The 23848-nt window shown below is 33.4% G+C and overlaps 1 pseudogene; it reads right to left on the bottom strand.

Annotated features, from left to right (window-relative positions):
* LOC150055716 (NADH dehydrogenase [ubiquinone] flavoprotein 2, mitochondrial-like) overlaps window positions 1–23848 on the bottom strand; it is a 184676-nt pseudogene that overhangs the window by 3787 nt on the left and 157041 nt on the right.

Below are 23848 nucleotides of genomic sequence, written 5' to 3'. Positions count from 1 at the left end.
CTATTTTTCCTGAAATGTTTTATCAAAACACAAGAAAAAAATACATTTTATGCAATGGTGTACAAACCATACCGAATTCTTATCTTCTGTGAGATAATTTTGTTCAAAATGAAGTTGAGGTTGCAGAGAACGAATAAATAGTAGTTATAACTGAACTATAGTTCTTTATTATTTTAGAACATTAATCAGAATTGACATATTAGCAAGGTGCAGGTGGCTCATGCCTGTAATTCTAGATTCTTAGGAGGCCAAAATCGGAGGATTGCAGTTTGAAGCCAGCCAGGGTAGGAAAGTCCAGGAGATGCTTATCTCCAATAAACTACTCAGAAGAAGCTAGAAGAAGCACTGTGGCTCAAGTGGTAGAGTGCTAGCCTTGAGCATAAAGAGGCTCACAGTACCGAGGTCCAGAGTTCAAGCCCCAGGACTAGCCCTACCCCCCAAAAAAGAAAGAAAATAAATAAATGGACATATTGACAAATTATATTTCTTGTCTGAATGCCTAGTACTTATGAATAATGAAAAATGAGTATCCCAGTGAATCCTAACTTCCTATCTGCTAAACTTCAAGTTCAATATCTACTCAATTTTTTGTTAACTATCATTTTTATTTGCCTGATACATATACTGAGATTGCCTTGTATCTACCTAATTCATGAAATAATATCTCTATGCATATCTACTTTTTTTGAGTGTTTTTTATTGTAATGTATAGAGGGGTTACAGTTACATTCACCAGATAGTGGGTTCATTACTTCTCACACATTGATACCCCTTCTCATGTTTTTGTCCCCTTTTCCCTCCCCTCACCCTAGATTTGGGTGCTTGCATATATTAGAATACGTGCATGCATGCACCCTTCCCCGCACCTGGCCAACACAATGAGATATTTGACAAGTATAAGCTAGGTCTAAATACAGAATTGATTTATATCTTATATGTGCCCATACACATAGCCTACAGGTAATTTTATATAACATTTTAAATTATTTTGTGTATGAAACTAAGGTTCATTATGTGGAATTGTCCACTGGTTGGGTCATGTGAGTTTTCTGAAAGCTTCAGGTTTGGAGGCATTTTGGATTCCAAAATTTTATATATTTAAAATTTTATATATTTACAGTGTAAAATAATTGCAAGACATATTTGATACTAAGTCTTCTTGGAAGCTCAGCATACATTCCAGCATTTTCTATTCTGCCTTCTTCCCAGATAAGTTTCCACCTGTTTGTTAGAACTGTGACTGCCTGGGCTCCAGCTGCTCCAGCTGTAGCCTAGGAGGATGTAGCAGGAGCAGGCTGTGCAACTGGCCTGAGCTGCCTGGACAGACTGGGCATATCTACTTTTTGAAACAAAGCCAAATATTCTGTGAGTTTTCAATTTTCTATCATAGTTTTCTAATCATATTCAAAAATGGACGCACAATCAATGAAAACATTTGTGTGTAATTAAACACAAATTATTATGGCTCTTTGATTTGATAGTCAGATAACAGTAATAACTGTTATTAATATTGCTATGAAGTGAATATACCAATATTCACAGTGTGACTAAATACCAATATATCTTTGAAGTGTGCTTCCAAATAAGATTTGTTTAGCCAAAATTAACTTATGAAGACTTTTTTCCTTTTCTCAAGGCAGGAAAAGCACTATTATCCTTTCCTTTTTATTTCATTCCTCTTTCAATGTAGTCCTTAGCAATTTCTTACTTCCATCAAAATTTGTTCCAGTTTCATCCCAGTAACATAAACTTAGCTTTTTCCTGTACCATTGAATAAATGTTATTGTAAATGAACATTTTTATTCTCTCTATTAAAACTTGATGTTCAGAAGAGAGAGGAAGGTGCAGAAATTTTCTCTGTGCCTTCCATTCCTACACATGTATAGTCTTTTCATCCCTAACGTCTCTACAGAGTGACACATAAATTTGATCAATCGGCCTTTATATAACTTTGCCCGAGTCAATTAATCTCTTTCATTGTGGATCACTTAATGCTTATGAACCTATTATGTGTTTTACAAATTTATGCTTATTATATAGTCATTGCCATAAAATCAGGTAGAATGGACTTAAAACTTTTAGTTTGACCAGTTTATCTTTTCCTGTGATCTTTCTTGGAAACCAGTGAGCTTTCATCTCTAGTCAGAGTTTTGTCTTTTCTAGAATATCACAGTTGAAATGGAGAAGCATGTAAAATTTGCAGATTTTTTTCCATTTAATAATATCCACTTAAGATTCCTGTAATGTATATTCATGGCCCGTGTCTCAATTCATTTTCTTCCAAATAGTATTTCTTTGTCCAGATGTACTATGATTGACTTCTTCATTCACTCACATATTTTGAAAATTGTGAACAAAGTCGCTATAAATGTGTGCATTTTTCTTAGCCATTTTAAATCTAGCAATTGTACTTTCTAGATTCTGGATGGTGTTGGTTTTGTGAGGAACAATGAAACTATTTTGTAAAGAAGTTGAGTAATCTTGAAACCTCCCAGGATTTTAATAAATCACATCATTTCCTGTCATTGAAAATTAGTACTTTTCTAAGTAGTTTCTTGTAGATACAAGACTTACAGACTTTTCTGTCTGGGCTGGCTTTCAACCATAGTCCTCAGATCTCAACCTCCTGAGTAGCTAGGATTACATGAATGAGCCACTGGAACCCAGCTGCCTTTCGTTTGATTTTAAACATCTACAATATCTATAGTTGTGCATAATTCAAAATTCAAAGATAGTTGTTTTTCTAAGTTGTTAATAAAATCAATGGACAAGAAGTCCTTTGATTGAGAAAAACAAATTAAAAGAGAAAAAAATATATGTAGTTATTGTATTTTCTGTGAAAGGAAAACCTAGATAAGGCCCTACTGAGTTACCAATTAAATAATTATAAATATGCAATTAATAAAAAACACATAATATTTTTCCTTTCAAATGTTATTTCTAAAATATTATGATGTCCCTGAACATATCCTTATTTTTATCTTATAGTAAACTATCCATTAACTATACTTTTCTACTTTTATTCCTTGAATTTCACCTTGTAACATAGCATCAGCAAATATTCTTTGTTGGAAAATACAGTATTTCAATTATTATATTTAATGAAAGCAAGAACACTCTTTGAGTTTCAAATTCAACCCATCTTTCTTACTTCAAATCTCACACAAAATAAATTCAAATCTATGGATATAGAGAAAAACAAATAGAAACATTGTTATTTTAACATATCTTAGAACTTTGCTTAAAAGGAAAATGAAAATGAATCAGATTTATTTAAATATCAACAAGCCATCATTCTCACTCTGTATAAATAAGAAACAGAAAATGTACAGGAATCTCTTTCAACAGTAATTTAAGTAACAGCTACTTAAATAATAATGACAATGAAGGAATTACCATTATTCTTTAATTTTCATTCTTTAATATTCTTAAATATTTAAAATTGGTTAAGGTAAATGGCTAAAGAAAATATAGCTATTTGACATAATTATACATTAAATGGAATACACTGATTTAAAAATAAAGTTATCTCTACTTAATTTCTTTTCTTTCTTTTCTTTTAATGTATAGAGGGTTACAGATATATTCACCAGATAGAGATGAATTATTTCTCATACATTAATACCCCTTCTCATGTTTTTGTCCCCATTTCCCTCTTCCCAGCCCCTCTCTACTTAATTTCTGAGCAAATTTGATCTTGAAAATGAAGGAAAGGGTAACAATAAATATACTCATTACCTTATATATGTATTTGTAATCCCTCTGAATATCACCTTGACAATAAAATTAAATTTAAATAAAGAATGCTAAAATTCAAAAGAAAGAAAATATACCTATTAAAAATACCTCACATACCTTAACAGACACATCATCAATGAAAGTATGGAAAATGGTAAGTGTATTAACATCTGTAAATAGATGTTCCACATTATAGCTTACCAGAGAAATGCAAATTGAAGCACCAATAAAATACATATACTAATAACTACAATACTTATTGTAATAGCAAAAGTCCAGAAAAGGCAGTAGGTAGTTTCCACCCCCCTTTACCTTGAGATGGCATTCCTCTAGGGCAGTCATAAATCCTAGTCAACTATGATGAAGCCCCTAGTTCTCATGCCCACCCCAGGATCTTAGCCTTGTCTCTGCCAGTAGGTTATGTAGGTCACCCCAGGTAATATCCTGCGTCCTTTTATTGGCAATATACCTTTCCTTTGTTCTCTGTAACAGGGACCTGTGTGTGTGTGTGTGTGTGTGTGTGTGTGTGTGTGTGTGTGTTTGCAAAGTCTTTAGATAACAGTTTTCATTGCAAATTTCTTTCAGTACATGTCTCCCTTCGTAATCTGTCATCCTCAAAATTAATGGGTACAGAGAGGGACACACTAGGACTTAAGAGTGGGAGTTACTTTTATTTGTATTTCCAAAAGCAGAGTATTTTTGCTTACTTATCTATGCCTTACTTATTTTTTTTTTTTTGCCAATTCTGGGTCTTGAACTCAGGGCCTAGGCACTGTCCTTGGACTTTCTCAAGGCTAGAGCTCTACCACTTGAGCCACGGCACCACTATGTATGTGCTACCGAGGAATCCAACCCAGGCTTTCGTGCATTCCGCACAAGCACTCTACCACTAAGCCAAACTTCCAGTCCCCTGCCTCACATTTTTATTTGATTATTTGTTAAAAAATGTACATTCTATGAATTCAATAGGACAAATATGACAAATCAGCAAATAATCTTGCTACAAGTTACTTCATAGAAAATCAAAGATCAAGAAATCAAGGATCAAGCAGTCATTTGCTTTCAAGGGTGGTCTTGAAAGTATAATGAGGGACAGTTCTCATTGTAGATAAACTATGATTAAGTATATTAGAAGAGTCCAGCAAATTTCCATTAACAGCATATAACTTGTGGTGCATCCATAACAGTACAACGTTCAATTAGCCTTCCTCAGAAAATTGTTTCCATGAGTCCTTGCCACATATGAATGATTGTCCTTCTTATAAAAGATGGATAGGGTGAGTAGACTAAGTCAAATAGATGCCTCAATCAGATGAGAACTCATTGTATTGTTGTAATCAGCAAACATCAGCTGCCTAAGACAACCAAGGTTTATTTCTTATTCACTGTATATATTTTTCGTTGTAAACATTAATTTTGAAGTGTCTGGTGGTGTTTTCAGCACAATCATCATTCTCACAGTGAGAAATGGGCTGTTGAAGGAGCCACAATCTGGAACCTTAACACTCACTCTGATAAATGCTAAATTGCACCCCAGAGGCAGTTACAGAACCAATTAAATCCTCAACCCAGAAGTGACATACTTTACTTCTTCCTCATGACTCTTTAACTAAATGGGTGATATGGTTACCTCTAAATTTACAGAGATGAAGAATAAAGTACCAGCAGGTAATGGGAAGATATCAATATCTAATAAACAGAAGTACTGAAGATCACAGTATGCAAGGTCTTTGAGTCCTTTCACTCTCTATTTTCATTTACAAGGGAAAAATCTCTATAGTTTCTTCAAATCTTCTGCTCTAATATTACCACAGGTGAGAAATTAATCTTAATTTTATATGTGATTAAAACTTTTTTTGTGATCAGAAATGTATCAAATATTAGGAAATATGTTTGGGTATTTTTATGAACTCCATTTCTGCCTTGGGTGAAGAATTAAAAGTGATCAGTTTACCACTTTCCTTAGAAACTTCTTCCACAAAAGTGAACTGTGTCAACTGTTGGACTTTAGACAGTGAGATATTTGAAGAATTTCACCTTCAGACAGAGGGCAGGAACAATGTGAACACTATCTAGAAAGCACTTGACATTGCCTTTGAAAAGGAATAAAAGAAGTATAAAAACCATTTTCAGATGTTTTCTGTCTCCTATATTGGCATTTCTATCTCCTTGAAAAAAATAGATTTAACTTAGAGCTTTTCAAAGAAAGGGAAGAACTATCTGGTTTTAGTTTTGATGGGAGCAGATAGAAATCACATGAGAAGAATTACCTTTGTCATATGAAGGATTTACATTAAAACCAAAAGAAACTAGTTATTTGCTCTTGAGGAATTATGTTGGCAAACTGTGTCATGGGGTCACATTTAGATTCCTGTTTTTTTTTTAATGTGACCCATATAAAGAAAAATACATAATATTTCCATGAGAAGATACATGGAATTTAAGTTCCGAGATCATTAATGAAATTTGAGTATATTTGTATTATTCATGTAAGTAGTACTTATATTTGTCTTTATGCTAAAATATGTAACTGAATATTTGCAGCAAAGACTAAAAAGTTATAAATGCTAAAATATTTATAATATGGCTTTTCAAACAAAGGGTTTGCCAACCCTTTTGAAACTTTGAAGTTTCATTATTTTTCATATAATTGCAATGTGAATGCCTCCTATGTTCTATTCTAGTATTACAATGTTCTGGAAAACTGATCATTAAGTTTTTTTCTGATCATTAAGTTTAAAAAATTTTTAAGACTTAGTATGACTCTAATAAAAAAAACTGGAATCCACAATATTTCTCTAGATAGCTTCTCTGTTAATGACAATTGAGCATCCATTATGTGTCTGCTGACAAGAGCATATGAATTCATGCCTCTTTTTCATTGTTGCTTTTCCCACCTAGGAAATCTACTTGACTTTTTGTATTTGAAATCTATGATAAAATCATGGAAGTATTGAAGTCTTATAGATTCTTCCCATTCTAATATAAGACCTTATTATCATTAGAAATGGACCCATAGATGATTGTTATTCCATGATTTATATTTGATTTCATGTATTCTTTTTGGAGTTAAAATAAGGAGAGTTAGGGAAGAGGGCAAAACCCTCTACTTCCTGAGAGTTAAAGGAGAGATTGGCAACTCTCTTTTAGGTTCATTATTTGACCTCAATCAGAAAAATATTCAGAGGACATATTATACTCAACAACATACAGAATTGAGAAACAACTGCTGAAAATTCATCTAATCTTTTGAAAGATATAGCTATCCAGTACTTCTCTCCTCTGTAGGGCAATCAATACTGATTTTGTTACTTCAACAATATTAGTGATTATTCCATAAAGAAACACAAATAACAATGTAGAATTCTGGAAACTATGACACAAAGATAAAAATAAGGTATCAGATTGAGAATATATGTGAAATGTTTTCCAAAATCATGAGATTGCAGACATAGGGAAAGTATGGTTTTGATGGAGCAATAAGAAATAAAAAAACATTAATATATCTGACTTTGTTACCTGACATATTGTATATACCTTTATTTGTTTATTTGAAATAGGAAAGGGAAGGGGGGAAAGCAAGGTAATTGGGAGGGGTAAGGGGAGCGAAATGAGGACAAAAACATGAGGAGTATCAATGTATGAAGTAATACTACTAATCTGGTGAATGTAACTATAATCCCTCTTTACATTACAATAAAAAAGAAATAAAAAACAATGCTTTGTAAAAGGAAGTATAAAGGAATTCAAAGTGAAGAACTAGGATGTGGTAACAGCTGTATTAAAAGAATAGAAAGGGCCCAGAGTTTGGCTTAGTGGTAGGGTGGTAGAGGACTTAGAATTTAGGAAGCCCTGGGTTTCATTCCTTGGTACTACATACACAGAAAAAGCTAGAAGCTTTACTCTGGCTCAAGTGATAGAACATTAGCCTTGAGAAAGCTGAAGTACAGTGCACAGGCCCCAGAGTTCAAGCCCTAGATCTGCGAAAAGAAAAATAGAAGATGAAATACTAATAGGACAATTTTTGTCAGCAAAACAGAAAAAATCCATAACTGAGAGAAAATTTTCTCCAAATGGAAAGTATACTTTGGCATTTAGAAATATGAAGGACAATAAAGATGACATGATAGTTACGTGAAATCTCATCTTGTTCCTCTTCCCCATTTTGATCCTTATTTGGTATTCGAATGCATCAAACCTTAATCTTTGTTGTTCCTCTGTATATAATTTTTTCCGTATTTTAAAATATGTTTCCATATGCTAAAGGAAACATAATTTACAGTCATGAAAATAACAAAACATGTTAAGGTTTTGAAGTTGTAATGAAAAGATATTAAAGAAGCTAAAATTATTAAGAGGTTAAAAGAGAGTAACACATAGATTTGAGCATTAGGGAAAATTTTCAAGTGCAAAGGAAAATTTAATGCAAAATGTATATGAATATGCTACATTAGAGATATTCAAAACATGTGTCAGTGAACCATTAGAACATAAGTCCATAGGAACAAAGAGATCATACCTAAAGAATTAAGAATATAAATGTTCAAAAATAGATGGAACTCAGTGGCTTTGAGGAATCACTGTATAATGCATATTCAGATTCCAAGGAAGTGGTGAACTTTGTATATTTTCCCCAACAATTTTGTTGTTTTAATCTTATAGAATATTGTAAATGTGCAATTTATGTTACCTAATTTTCTTCCATTTGTTGTCTAAGTGTTGCAATATGCGAGGGATAGAGCTACAATCTGTATCTGAAATATTTTCCCTTGACCCATGTCCCAGTCTGCTGTGGGAAGGGGATGAGGTTTTCTGAGGTAGAGCTTGGAAGAAGTCATTAGGTCATTACAGACAGGCCCTGTGGGGGATAGTGGGTGTTGGCATTTTGTGTTTCTCCTTAACTTTGCTTGACCTGAAATGAACAGCTCTGCTCCTCCACCACTCCATTCTTGTCATAATGAGTCACCTCACTACAGACCAACAGCAATGGAACCTACTGACAATGGAACAAAATCTACTAAAGTGTGATACAAAGGAAGTCTTTTTCTTTCATAATAGTTTCAAACACAAAGAGAAAGGTCCACAATTTGTCCTGGTGAACAGGTAAAGCCTGATTTGCTAGGAAAGTACCTGATATGGTTTATTACATGTTGTTAGGTTTGTTTAATTTTTGTTTCAGTGCTGGGGATGAAATCCAAAGTCCTGTACACTTGAGTCAAGCATTTTATTACTGAGCTACATAGGGATCAGTTAGTGTGACTTAAGAAGCCAGAGGTAAACACATATTCACACTGCAGATAACATAGCTAATAAAGTAAATCACATCCACTTAACCATATTAAATTTCAGTAGCTCATATGATAGCAGGGGAGTGATTGATGAATCCTCATTCTTCTTTAATATGCGGGGCAGGTGCTGAATTCCTGTGTGTGCTGTAAGAATTGTTACTCATGCTATAATCTTAATAGCCTGATTGATGGTATGGCTGTCAACATTGTAATGCTGTGTTGTCAACCTTGATCTCATGTTACATCAAACACAAAACAACTTTATCAGTCCTAATATACTAAAAAACATACAGTATCCATCTTGTCTCTCTTACTAAAAATATCTTTCACAGTGTTAGATATAGTCTTAGGACTATATCTGGAACCAAAGAGATCATATATATTTTGGGACCCATAAAGGTCTGTTTTTCATAATGCTGATGGCCCTTGCCTGTAATTCTAGTTACAGAGGAAGCAGAAATTGAGTACTAGGCTTCATCGCAAGCCTATGCAAAAGTTTACGAGGCTCCTTCTTAAATAGTAGCTGGGTATGATGGTGTATGTCTTCCATCCCAGCTATACAGGAGGCTGATATCAAGCATACTGTAGTATTCAATGAGTAGATCTCATGAAAGTTCATGAGACCTCATCTTAACATAAAAATCTTGCCTGGTGGTTCCTACCTATTATCCCAGCAATTGAGCAAAGCATAAACTGCAGCTCAAGCCAGCCAAGGATGAAAGCAATCTCCTATGTTCAATACCACCATAGCAAAATAGGCCTAGTAGCGTGGCTCAGGTTGTAAACTGTTTGTCTGCCCAGCAAAATGTCTTGGAAGGAGCAGATGCAGGGAACATCCAGCAGATACAGTACACACACCCATAATTGGAACTGGTATTAGTACTCTATTACAGTTTTTTTTCCTGGTAAGCCAGGGTGTACACAGTCTATTCAATATAGAACTCTCATCCTTTGAAGTCTAGGTTTAAAATAAAGTCTCATTCTGCAAAGGGTGAGTTAAAACCATAGTGTTCTTATCACAGTTTGAGCTTGGAGTTACATATCTTATTTCTCCAGAAAATTAAAGTACCTATAAGAATTTCTTACATTTTTCCCTCAGAATATACACAATGAACAAAATTAACTACATGCAAAGACTAAGTTGTTAATCATGGGTGATTTAAATAGTTTAGAAAGAGCTATCATAATTACACATCTTCTTTTTTCTTTTGAGAAAGAAATGTGTTTTAAGAACTCTATCACCAATTGAAAAATACAAAGTATCTAGGTGTTACATTGATTTGTGCAGGTGATTTTCTGTTTATTTAAACTTGGTATGCATAATGTATTTACATCTGAGCTTAACCACAATTATGAGTATAAAGTATTGTAAATTAGCATATAAATATAAAACCAGAGTAATATAATGAGAGCTGCATTTGAATAACAAAATAAAATGCTCACAAGCTGTCTAATTATTAAAGATATTAATATATTTGAATAGACTCCAGTTTTGGTTGTTTAAGTGGCTCCCCTCTTATAATACCATGTTTACCTTAAATGTATTTTGTAGACCTTCTAGAATATATTCATTATTTTCTTATTTTTTAAAGTAGGATTTTACCTATTGCATAGAGCACTGGGAATTGAAATGAATATGTAGGCTAAATTACATTGTATGGAAACATAACTGAAAAATGAGGAAAATTTCCTCAAAGTTATATAAAGATGAAGGTAACTTAACAACTTAAACATTATTTGGAATCAATCTTTTTTTTTTTTTTTTTTTGCCAGTCCTGGGCTTGAGCTCAGGGCCTGAGCACTGTCCTTGGACTTTCTCAAGGCTAGAGCTCTACCACTTGAGGCTCAGCACCACTTCTGGCTTTTTCTATATATGTGGTACCAAGGAATCGAACCCAGGTCTTCATGCATGCTAGGCAAGCACTTTAACCACTAGGCCAAACTCCCGGCCCTGGAATCAATCTTTTTAAAACAGGATCTTATACACATCTCTCAAAACATACATAACCTTCCCCTCACCCCCACACAGAGAAATAGACATACATACAAATACAACCTCTACTCTTTGCTCTAACTATTCTCCAGTTGGCACTCTGAGCAACTATACACTGTGTAGATTTATTTTAATTCCAGAGTTTAGATCCAGACATATCATCATTTCAACAAAAGTTAGTACAGGAATGTCTTGGTTAGGATATTATCAACACTGGTAAACTTTACTGGAAATATAGTCAGCATCTAATGAGTAATCCCCCTTTGTTTTTTTTGAGTAGTAGAGTTTTAACTCAAGGCTGTCTGCTTGCTGGTGATCATCCACTTGAACAATGCCTTCATCTCTGGTTTTTATTAGTGATTTTAATGGTGAAATGTAATGGGCTTTTCTGCCTGGCTTGGTCTTGAACTATGATCTTCAAGATAACAATCTTCTGATAAATAGAAATATAGATGTGAACAACAAACAATCAGAATCTAACAATCCTTAAAATATAAATCCTTGCTACTTGTGACTTTAGCTGACATTCTTTTTAAAGTACAGTGATGCGGATTCAAATATTTACTTGGATGCATTTATCATAGTGAGCCTGAGTAAGACAGTCTCCCTTCCATTCCTTTTGTATATTTAATTTATAGAGAACAGTTTCTACTTCCATATGACTTAAACTAGAGATAACAAGTGTTACAGTGGAATTATGGAATTTAACAAATGAATTCATACAACTTATCTATTTATAGTGTATATACCACAAATTCTCATTTCAGGCATGCGTGACAGTTTCCTAATCAAAACAGGGAGAGTAGAAAAATACCATAAATATCCGATTATTTATGAAACTTTAATTTGTTAGATTCACTTATGAAAGCTAGAATAAAATGTGAACTTGCTTATAAACTTTAGGAAACTGGAAAAACAAACAGTAGAAATTTTATGGGTGTATCTAGTACTGTGTAGGCAAAAGGTACGATGCAACTGTGGACTAAGAATACTCTTTCATGAAGATGGTAACATACCTGGTTTTGTCAATGGACTGGAAAGAGCAGACAGCTGTGCAACATCAAATCATATTTGAATAGAGTCATCCTGGATCTTCTTAGATGCCATATACAAACTTTGTGCATGCCATTCTTACAACATTTTTTCCTTCCAACTGAATCAGTCTAGTTCATTTCAGGAGAAGTATCGCAACCTCCCGAATCCGGCTGTTCTCAACACAGCCACCAAAGCTATCCTTTTAATAAGTATGTCAGATGATGCCAGCTTTCTAAGAGAAATCCTCCAGGGAATTATCCTTTCTATCAACGAGCAGACAAGGCCCCATCATTAGGGTTCTGGTTGACCCCTTCACTAGTCTGTTGGGCTGCTGTAATACATGTTCCCACTACTCTTACACTCAGGTTTCTTCAATTTTTCATGTGTTGCCTAAGACATTGCTCTATAGATAGTACGTGTGGTTGCTCTTTTATTTGCTTCTTGCCTCAACTCAAATAAGCTCTTGGTAAGCATCTAAGAAATAGCATTCTGTTGTGTTGATAGTTTTTAATTTCCTCCAATGATTATGTTTGTCCCATTTCTTCAGTCATCCATCATTTGATATAATTTGTACTTTTCTGTTCCTATTATTGACTCTATAGTTCCATGTTCACTTTCACCATGTCAATTCTATCATTCCAAAGATTTCCTGACAGAAACAAAAACCTTCCTGAAACTGAGTAGCCAATGATCACTTATTGTTTGTAAAAATCAGGGAATCAAGGTCACTAAACTCTCCCTCATTCAAATGGCATTTTTATACAATATCACAAGCTTTGCTCTATTTTCTAAATATCATGACATTGGAAAAAGCCACAGTCTCTGGTAGATAAAAGTAGCATTTTTATAAATAATCAGATATCCGTGGTAATTTTTTCTGCTCCTTCTTTTTCCTGGTCACAATTACTAAGCTCATAAAATTTATTCATCTTTTGATTTTTAACGAGTAATATTTGTCCTGTATGATATATTTAAATCCTTTGATGATTTTAAATTAAGTATTAATATATTTACAGCTATAGATTGATTTTATTTTGATATTAGTAGCATTCTCAGTTAATTTGCTATATAACTTATCATGTCATTGTGAATGGTTAGCAGAGGAAAAGTCATTGCACAAGTTAGTTTTTAATGATATCATTGTATTGCTTGTTCTACTTGGGAGTTATTTTTACCTTCTGATTTATTTTGGCACTGCAAAATTCACAGCTTCCTCCATAATTTCATGAAATGTTTCTTACCTCATAACCTTGTTGTTTGCCCTAATTTCAATATTTCTTTAGAGTAGCATAAATGTGAATCTTAATTTCAATTAATTTGATTAATACGTTTAAGTATATATAGCATAACATGCTTTAAGTAAAATCCACATTTTTCCTCTTATGAACCATTGTCATGAAGTCTAAGACCTCTTATTGATTTTATTTTAAATAATGTCTAGATAACACATTTGATTTGCCTCATAATAGATTGAAATCAGTTATCTATGAGAGTAGAAAACATTGACATTAACCTAAAAGTATCCCCTTACAAATTTCAATGATTTTTGCTCTGTGTTTTGGAAATGTTAGTCAATTAGATCCTGATAATGCAGTCAAAAAGTCACATTTGATATATTTCTATGGTATTCACATATTTTATATATTTTAGCTGATTTTTAAAATGGTCATCTGAATCTGAGGGAACTGTATTCCATCTTCCATTTAGCAACTATTTATTATTGTCTACAATAAAAATATTTTGAGTGATTTTGATAATTCAAAAGTAAACTATGGAAACATATCCCTCTCCAGGTGTGTGGTATACAAAAGTAGAGATAGATGCAAGTAAACAGTACTGCAAAGATTTCAATGAAATGCAATGGTCATTTTGTACAACATAGTTACAGAAGGAATTGTGGCTTAACAGGGGAGTCAAGGAAAACAATAGAAAATTCACAGTATATAAATGTCTGTATGTCTGAAACAGATATTGGGATCAAGCATCTGTTAGATCTTTCTCACAACTAGAATAAAAGTTGTATATGGTAGGATAGAATGACTGGACTAGAGACAGATGGGCTTAAAAATTATTCTACAACATAAGGCTCAAATCTTAAATTTCATGATAGAAGTCAAGGATAACAAAAGTAAATATCATATCTTTGACTTTCCTTGTAAAACCTTCCATCTATCAAAAGACAGTTCTGAATTTTAAAATCCAGAAGGAGAAAATTCCATGCACGATATATTATAAGGTTATTTGAGATTTATACAAAGTGGTTACATTTCATAATGTATAGGAAATACAAAAATTCACTATAATTTTCTTACCATTTGCTTAGCTATCTCTACTAAATAGTAGTTCTCTAATCAGAAAATAAGTTTAATAGTATCTGATGTCAAAACAAAAAGCTTATGACATATGAATTCCAGTTTAATTTTTGCCAACTAGTAGCTACAAAATATGAATTATACAGTGGGTACATGCCAGATACCATCCTAGGTATTTATACATATTTGTACTTCATTATTCATATTTTCTTTGAAGTGAAAGTCGTCTTCAATGCAAGGGTTTGGGGTTTTTCGCTGACACATTAAAGGTAAGTATCTTACTTGTTGCCAAAGTTATTAGCTAACAAAAGAATTTCTTAAAGCAGCTTTGAATGATTCAGTGTATGATTTTTCAGTCTTCTTTTTTTTCCATTTGTGGTCAAAGCTGATGACCTTTGTAAAATGAAAAATAAAATTATTAGATCCATGTTTCTCAGAGTGTTCTCCCCAGATTAGCATTACCTAGCATGGAAGACAGAAATCAAAGCTTAGGCCCCTTTTTCAGACATATAGAATTAAAACCTCTGGAAGTAGAGTCTATCAATCAGTCAAGGTTAAAGGTATTCCTTTTGTTTATTCTAATGCATATTAAAATTTGACAACTAGTTCATTAGAGGGCTCTATTGTGTTTCCAAACCTGCTTATACATTAAAATCATCTCAAAGGCCTAAACACACTGAATTGCAGCAGTCTTTACAAAGATGATGATTCATACTATTTCTCCTTAAATGGAATACAGAGTCTATATATGCACACATGCTTTAATACCCAGATGATACTGAGTGTATTCAACATTGAGGGACCTTGTGAGAAGTCAGTACTTTATGAATTTAATAGGCATTTACAGGACCTGAGGATCTTGCTAAATGGATATTATTGTTCTAGTGTTTAGTTGAGTCTGGCTTTGTACAATTCTAACATTCTACTAACGATGCTTATTCTTCTGGACTTCTTAAATTATTAAACAATACATCATCAGATTATCTTTAATATGAAAAATACTTGAAATGTGTAATATTTTGAAGCAATAAATCCATTGCCTTAAGGAGGCAACACTGCTTTGTCTTTAAAAGTTCAGAATCAATTTTTATGATGGGTTTGAAATCAGGTTTTTCATCAGATTAGTTACTTATGAATGAGCAAATTTCTTATTCTCTTTATGCCTCAGGTTCCTTACACTTAAACTGATTGTTCCTGTGAACTTTTAAAGATAAAAGCAATTACTATCAATATAATTTTGTGAGAACTTTAATCATTAAAAAACTGTGACATTATCTTTCATTTCAGAAGTGCTCATTAATTTGCTATTTTTTTTTTACCAATACTATTCCTGTGAAATATCCATTTCTAGTTTAACAACCAACATAGTAAGAAATACGGACACACATTTTTAGAACTTAATCCTACAGATAATGCTGAACATTTATATACAAAATGTGAAATGTAAAGGAGCAAGCCACAATATATTTACTTAACTTTATAATCAAATATGTGAAATCCATAAATGTATAACACAATTTGCCATCATGTGTGTCAGGTTTAATCTCCCATCTTTCTAGTGCATTTAAAATTTTAATGTAAATCTGAGAACCCATTCAGATCTATGACCTGTCCTGTTAGACCTTGGGTCTTGAACATTTGTCTTCTATCAGGATAATTCTTTGATCTAAATGCTTCATTATTAATATAAAGGATTTTCTTTTTTGCCAGTCCTGGGCTTGACCTCAGGGCCTGAGCACTGTCCTTGGACTTTCTCAAGGCTAGAGCTCTACCACTTGAGCCTCATCACTTTTTCTATGTATGTGGTACTGAGGAATTGAACCCGGGTCTTCATGCATGCTAGACAAGCACTCTACTACTAGGCCAAACTCCCGGACAATATAAATGATTTTTGAAAAGAATTTCAGCACAACCAGCAGTCCAATAAAGCATTAAAACATCTTATTGGATATAATAACTAAGAAAACTCAGAGTTTCTGATTTTATCAGACTCCAAATTGCTTTTCTTCTCCCTTAGAGACTTTGACCTGTTTAGTAGATGGTAGAACTTTGTGATCTGAATCATACTCTTGCCTGACAGCAGGAATTCACATCCCTTGAGGACTTACCTTAAGTAGGACTCATTAGTCCTCTGTAGTCCAGTGCCCCAGCTGCCCATGCTGAAGACAAAAGGGTAGCCAATTTAATTAACCACAGCCTGGAGCAGCATAATTCATTATCGTGTTTCCAACTAATCTAAGACTATATCAATGTTCCCAAAGAAAAGATAGATGGAGCCATGTGTTCAAATAAGGAAAGAAATCCCTTAAATCTAATTGCTCTTTTGACTATTTAATTGAAGGTAAAATTAGAGGCCATGACAAGACCACAAAAACTTATCATGAGAGTAAAGAGATGTATATAGCTTTTATGTGATAAAAAGTCAATAAAGTACACAACCAAGCTCTAGCAGAAGAATTATATGTGACCCATTGTTAAGAAAAAGAAAAATAGAATGAGTTCTGTCGTGTTTCTACTTACCTTAGTTTATATAACACATTTTATGGCAAATGAAAAAGAAATAAATACCTTAATTTGTTCTTATTTAAACAATCATCTGACACAAATCCAGTAACTGGAAATAGATTTCAGTGATTACTTCATTAACTCAAATGTTAATGAAGTATATACCTCATGCTATGTTAAATATAGAGATAGCTATGTGAAATAAAGCATTTTTAGTTCTTTCAAATGGAAACATTTTCTTAATTGATGAGAAACAATCATATATTAAATGTCCTTTTAATAAAACAAAATACTGGGTACAAACATATTCGAGTCTGCAAAAAGATTTAGAATTTATCAGTGAGAACATAGGCAAAGGATGTTCCTTAATGCAGTAAATATTATATTAACAAAAGTATTCTGGCATTCTCATATATCCTGAGTAAAATGGCCTGGAATGAATGGTAACATAGGTGGTTATTAGCAAAGACTGCACCTTGACTTATTGAGTATGTGCTTCAGTATATTTTTTCCATTTTTTACTTTCAGAAATATTATTTTTGTGATATCTTTGCATTCAAAACTGAGAAGGGTTGTACAATATCCAATATTATTTTGGTGAAAAACAGAGACTCATAGCTTGACTCCAGGACATAGAATTTCAAATGAAAATAAAACTTTTCATATATTTATTAGGAAATTTTTTAATGAATTATGATTGGCTTATTACAACTAGTCGATCCCCCATTACACTTTATTTAAATAAAGACTCCCTAAAGTACACAACAAATTTAGAGACAGAGCAACACATTGGATGGTGATGAGAGAACTGTAGGTATGTGCCTGCAATTCCACCTACTCAGGAAAGGAAGCAAGAGCATGGTTCCAGATCAGCCTGAACATTGTTTGTGAGACTATTTTCTAAAATAAAATAAAGGAAAATGACAGGGGATGTGAGCCAGGCGGTACAGAGCTTTCTTAGCAAGGGCACGTTTCAGTCATCTGTCTCAACAAACAACAACAAAAAGGAACAAACAATAAACCTGAAAGGAGTTGAAATAATTTTTTATACTTCAAACTAGTCAAAAAATTACATCACTAAAAGTATAAAAAAGGAATAAAGCTATTCATGTGTATTACTCAGGTTTTATTTTATTTTTGTACTATATTTTATTGTCGTGATAATGTATAAAGGGGTTAGTTACATTTGTCAGGTAATAGGTATGTTACCTCTCCAACCTTGGCACCCCATTTCATGTTTTTGTCCCCCTCTCCTTCTTCCCCATCCTCTCCCAATCATCTTATCTCCCCCATTCCTTCCCTATTTCAAATAAACAATTAAGTGTATATACATTATACTGGGTAATAAAGTCAGATACAATAAACACATGAGAATAACCATAAGTGGGAAAAAAGAGAAAAGAAATAACTTCACATAGTACATTAAGCAAAACAATCACAAAGATAAATCTTGAGTTAAGTTACTTTACTCATCCTGTATGCAGTATGTACTAGGTTTTGAGCTATTGTAATCCTTTGCTAGTAGAGTCCTAGATGTGTATTAATTATTAATTATTACACATGAGGGAAACCATTGAGCCTGTGTTCCTTTGGGTCTGGCTTACTTCACTTAATATGAAATTTTCCAAGTCTTTCCATTTCCTTATGAATGGGGCGATGTCATTCTTTCTGATGGCAGAATAGAATTCCATTGTGTCTAAATACCACACCTTCTTGATCCATTCATCTACTGAGGGGCATCTGATTTGGTTCCATATCTTTGCTATGGTAAATAGTGCCGCAATGAACATCGTTGTGCTAATGGATTTAGTATGCCCTTGTTTCTGGACATTTGGGTAAATGCCACAGGATGATATTGCTGAGTCCTATGTGAACTCTGTTTAGTCTTTTGAGAAATCGCCATACTGCTTTGCAGATTTTAATGAAGGTTGTATTGTTTCAAAGAATTCATTGTACTTATCGAGTGCTAGTGGCTTATGCCAGTTATCATCCTAGCTATGCAGTAGAGTGGTACTTGGGAAGAAAAATCTGCAAGATGGTGATTATCCCCAATGAATCATAAAAATGCTGGCCTGGGAATGTGGCTCAAGTAGTAAAGAATCAGCTATGAACAACAAGAACAACAAAAATAAAATAAAAGCTAAGAGAGTGGCCCTGAGTTTAGTCGCTCATAACCAAAATGAACAAACACTACAAAAAAATCCCACTGTTCTTGTCATCATAAAAGGAACATCTAGTAGATAAGAGATGGTGACAGATAATCAAGCATTAATAATTTTACTGAAATAAGAAGGTAGTAATATCACACTGTTTATGCATACAAATTTAAGTTGAATAAAAAAATACCTTTTGTAAATCTGAGCACAACAAATTTTGACCACAATCTTTGTGCCCAGCAGAAATGAAAAGAAATAATAACTTGCTATATACTTTGGATGGTGCATGCTTCTGTCTTCCCTACTTGTGATTCAAAGACCTGGTGCTGAAAGGGGTCTGATTTGTAGGAGGCCTAACCTTTGAAAGATGTGGTCTAGTCAAAGGTCTTTAGGTTCCTGGTGATATCTGTCCTGGAAGGAGATTGGTGAACCTAATCCATTTTCTTTTATTTATCTTTTTTCTGCTCTGTTACTTCTTGGCCTTGATGTCCATGATTTATCTCGAGCATATGCTCCGGTCCTGATATTCTACCTCACGATGGATCCAAAATGATGAAGCTGAACCAATCATAGACTGCAATCTTGGTAACTGTCAATGAAAATACACCTTTTTAACAATGTAATAAGTAGATTATCACTGTCATTTTGATATCATGATGAAAATTGAATATCAACTTCTTTGGTTCACTTATTAATTTAGTTAGTAAGTCATGGAGATTGAATTTAGGGCCTGGGCACTGTCCATAAGCCCTAAGCTATTTTTGCTCAAGGGTAGCACTCTACCTCTCTGAGCCACAGCTTCACTTCTGCATTTCCAGTGGTTAAATAGAGATAGAAATCTCATGGGACTTTCTTGCCCGGTCTTGCTTCAATCTTTAGATTGAATCCTTAGATCTCAGCCTCCTGAGTGAGTAGCTAGCATTACAGGCATGAGGCCACCAGTGCCTGGATTTAGTTCTTATAAGAATAGGTTGTATACATTTCCTAAAATAGTTTGTTGGTAGAAATCTTAAGTCCTAATTGACTTTTATCTACATTTATTTACTTCTTTAAAGCTAGATACAATGATTTTGAGCTTAAGTATATAATCTGAAAAATATCTACTTTCATGATCCGACAGAAGCTTATGAAGTGATGAGGAAAGATTATTTTTGACAAGCTACCTCAACTCTTAAAATGTGCTAATTTATTGATGGTAAGTTTTGCCTCTTCCCTGATCCAAATGCTGCTGAAATGCTTGGCATCTTTATCATCCATGTAATCAAAAGTACAAGTACCTGTTTCTATGGTTACAGAATCTTTGTCATGGATATACTTATATGGTTATTTGGTTAATGACATCTCTCACAATAGTCAGCTGATCATACAAGGGTATGACATCATTTGATGAATAGAGAAGAAAGTGTGATTGCTATATGAAATTAAACAGGAAAATCTAGAAATGGCATATTAGAAAGAAGATCAGAAAATAAGGGTGCAATCCCTAAATATTTTAAGATGGCAATTCTAATAAGTTACACCATCTTAGAAATTCAATGCGACACACACACACACACACACACACACACACACACACATGCACACACACAGATAGTATCTGTTTCTGTTTATCAGGAATTTAGTTACCTATTGGATGGTTCTTCCATCTTTTCATCTGTCAAAAGTTTCTATCAGGGTGATTATCGATTGCAATGTTCAACTTAAACTGATTCTGAGCTTTCTTGGCAACACTCATTTCCTTGTTGACTCTAGATCAGAGGTCATGCCCAGGACGTAATTAGTACGTCTCTCTACCATAACAGCTTGTAATTCGTGAGTACAAAGCAGTCAAATCTCTGTACCTTATTCAAGAGAGCAAGGAACCAAGATTTTTATCCTGTGGTTAGAAGCAAGTGTCATCCTCCAGGCAGAATCCTAGGAAGCAATCTTTGTAGACCATCTTAGTCTATCAGAATATCTGTAATACATGTTATAGTGGTCCTAGAAGATACCATAACTACCTACCCCTAAAAGCACTGTTCTTGAAAACTGCTAGTATTTTATATTGCTATCTATGAATAAGAAGCACACATTAATCATTGAAAGCTAAAATAGTCATATATATGTTTATGGTTTACTTTAAACAAGTCTATTTTCTTCATAAAAATGTACATTAGCCTCATTTTTTAAAAGATTTTAGTTCACAACACAGTAAAAATAGTATCATTTCAAAGTTCCAGTTACTTGAAAATTTCAAAGATGAATATTTGGAATTATTTTGTGTTTTTATCAAAATAACTATTAAAGGAAGTTAAATGTCTTACTAGTACATAGAGAGGTCAATGTTATATTTAAATATTTATGTGAATTGAGAAATATCTAGTTATACATAATTATATAGAAAATAGTATTGCATCTTGGTTACATCAGAAATTGTACTGTATATAGCAATAAATTTAATACAAGGAAAATTTCTTTTCATCAGGTTATCTGTGTCCTAGAACCAGAAGGAAAAGACTATCAAGCAAGTCAAAAGCAATGGTAGACACTGATATAAGTAAGTTAGAGCTGTGTATCACTAAAAGAATATAATTTTATCATTTTGTGAACATCACAGCATTTCTTTACACAATCATAGAATTCATACGTCAATCTGTTATGCTCTGAGCATAAAACAACATAGTGTCTTAAAGTAAAACATTTTTCACAAATAGACAATGCTCTAAAACAATAATAAATTAAAATACTTCATAATATATAAACCAGTAATAATCACTTAATGCGACTCATAGTTAACAAGTACAGTAAACATTTGTATGTGTCTTACTTTCAAATGACTGGCTAAGTCATTATATAAGCATGGAAGTGATACGTTGTACTATAACAAGAGTGAGGTGATAGAATTCCTTAGCTTTGCCTAAATTTAGGAGACCACTGTCACCTTCAAAGGGTGTGGTGACCACAATATCACTATAAGGGGAATGCTATAAATAGTGACCATGATAGGGACACTGCAGAAGGCTGGCTGCCAAGTGAATGTCCCTGAGGAAAGCAGCATTTGAATGGAGACCTGAATAATAGCACTGTTAGCATCTGAAGGCTGAGTGTTCTAGAAGGAGGGTAAATCAAGTTCAATAACCCTAAAGAAAGAGGAGCTGTCAGGTTGCATAAGGACATGGAGGAAGAATAATGTGACTGAGCATAAAGATTAGCAAGTGAAGAATGTGGTATGCAAGATGAATTAGGAGAAACTATGGTGGCTACTTCATATAGGATCTTACAGCCTATCTATGTGTGAATATTTTAAGATTTGTTCTAGTTCAGAGAGTGAGTGAATGTAATGTTTCTATATGCAGAATAGCAAGAACTTGAAGGTAGACTTTGAGGAGAGACTTTTGGAGGTGTTGGATCTTGTGAAGTAGGAAGTGAAGTGACAAGTTTTTTGTTTGTTTGTTTGCTTTGTCAGTTGAACTCAGAGCCTGGGTACTATTCTTGAGTTTTCTCAAGGCTAGCATTCTACCTCTTGAGTCACAACACAACTTCTGGCTCTTTCTGTGCATGTTCTACCAAGGAATCGAACCCAGGGCTTTGTGCATACTAGGCAAGCACTCTACCACTAGGCCACTCTCCCAGTCTCTAGTGAAGAATTTTTGAAGTTAGAAAATGCTAGAGCATTATATAGAATGAGAGGGATGATATAACTAAAAATACTGTTGCAAAAGAGCCAGGTCTCTTGAGAGATGAAATGATGGAATCACTCCTTAATTTCTTAAAAAAACAAAGTCACATATTTGATTTTTCAAATATTAGACTCTCAGAAGAACATTTCTAATTGTTTGTTCATTCTGTATTATATGTTCTGAGGATAAACATTCCATTGTGGTACACGTTTTTCTGTAGGGATTCCTTCATCTAAACCAATCATCCTCTGATGCTAGTCCTCAGTGATGCCTAGTGAGAATAAGTAAATCCCCCTTTGGTGACTGTTATATAAAGCAAACTTTTTAGTTTATTCTAGGATGATGATCTTCCTACTGCTTGTTTTAAAATAATCTGCTCATTATTAAATGATGACAGTGAAAGACAAGAGCTGTATTATAATACCATTAGTTGGGAAAGATTTTAATAAAGTTGACATTTATAGATAAGAACATAATTCTATTCCTAAGTTTCTTTTTCCCTTTGCTCTTCAGAACATACCAGAGATTTCCAGACTGTTATTATATTGAGACTGTAAAGAAAAATAAAAATAAATGCTTTGTTTCTTTTATAGCAAAAAACAGTGCAGTTTTAAATATAATACAAGGGGAAATACTTCTTCATGGTAGAACAGAGCAGTAAAATATTTAGTTACATAAATTTATTGATTCCACCATAACATTGTTCTTAAAGTGTTCTGACTATTTATTTCTATGCTTATTTGGCAATACTAGCTTCTAAATTCAGTTGCCACATTTGCTAGATAACACTTCACTACTTGAGCCACGTCCTCAATCCTTTGTAATCAGTTTAAAAATGATTGAAAAAATGATTTCCTCAATGAAGAAATTGTGCAACTAGCACCATTGAGTTTTTTCTTTTTCAGAACAGATGAACTTTATTTTTCTCTCTATGAATTTTGACTTTCTAATAATATGTGTGTGTATTTCCATTTACAATTCTAGAAATGGAAGAATGCTATTTTGCAAAGAAACATTTTGTTTTTCTATATTAGAGGAACAAAATAAAGCTTAGAAAACATGCCAGAAAATAGTATGTGTTGTAGTTTATACTGCACCAGAAAAATTGCATTTTACAAACTTTTCATAGTATCAAGTTTCCCATTTGATCTAAAGGTACAAA

This window comes from Megascapheus bottae, chromosome 13 (genome assembly GCF_031878675.1).
Source record: "Megascapheus bottae isolate mThoBot1 chromosome 13, mThoBot2.hap1, whole genome shotgun sequence".
NCBI lineage: Eukaryota > Metazoa > Chordata > Mammalia > Rodentia > Geomyidae > Megascapheus > Megascapheus bottae.
This window is presented reverse-complemented; position numbering and strand designations above follow the sequence as displayed.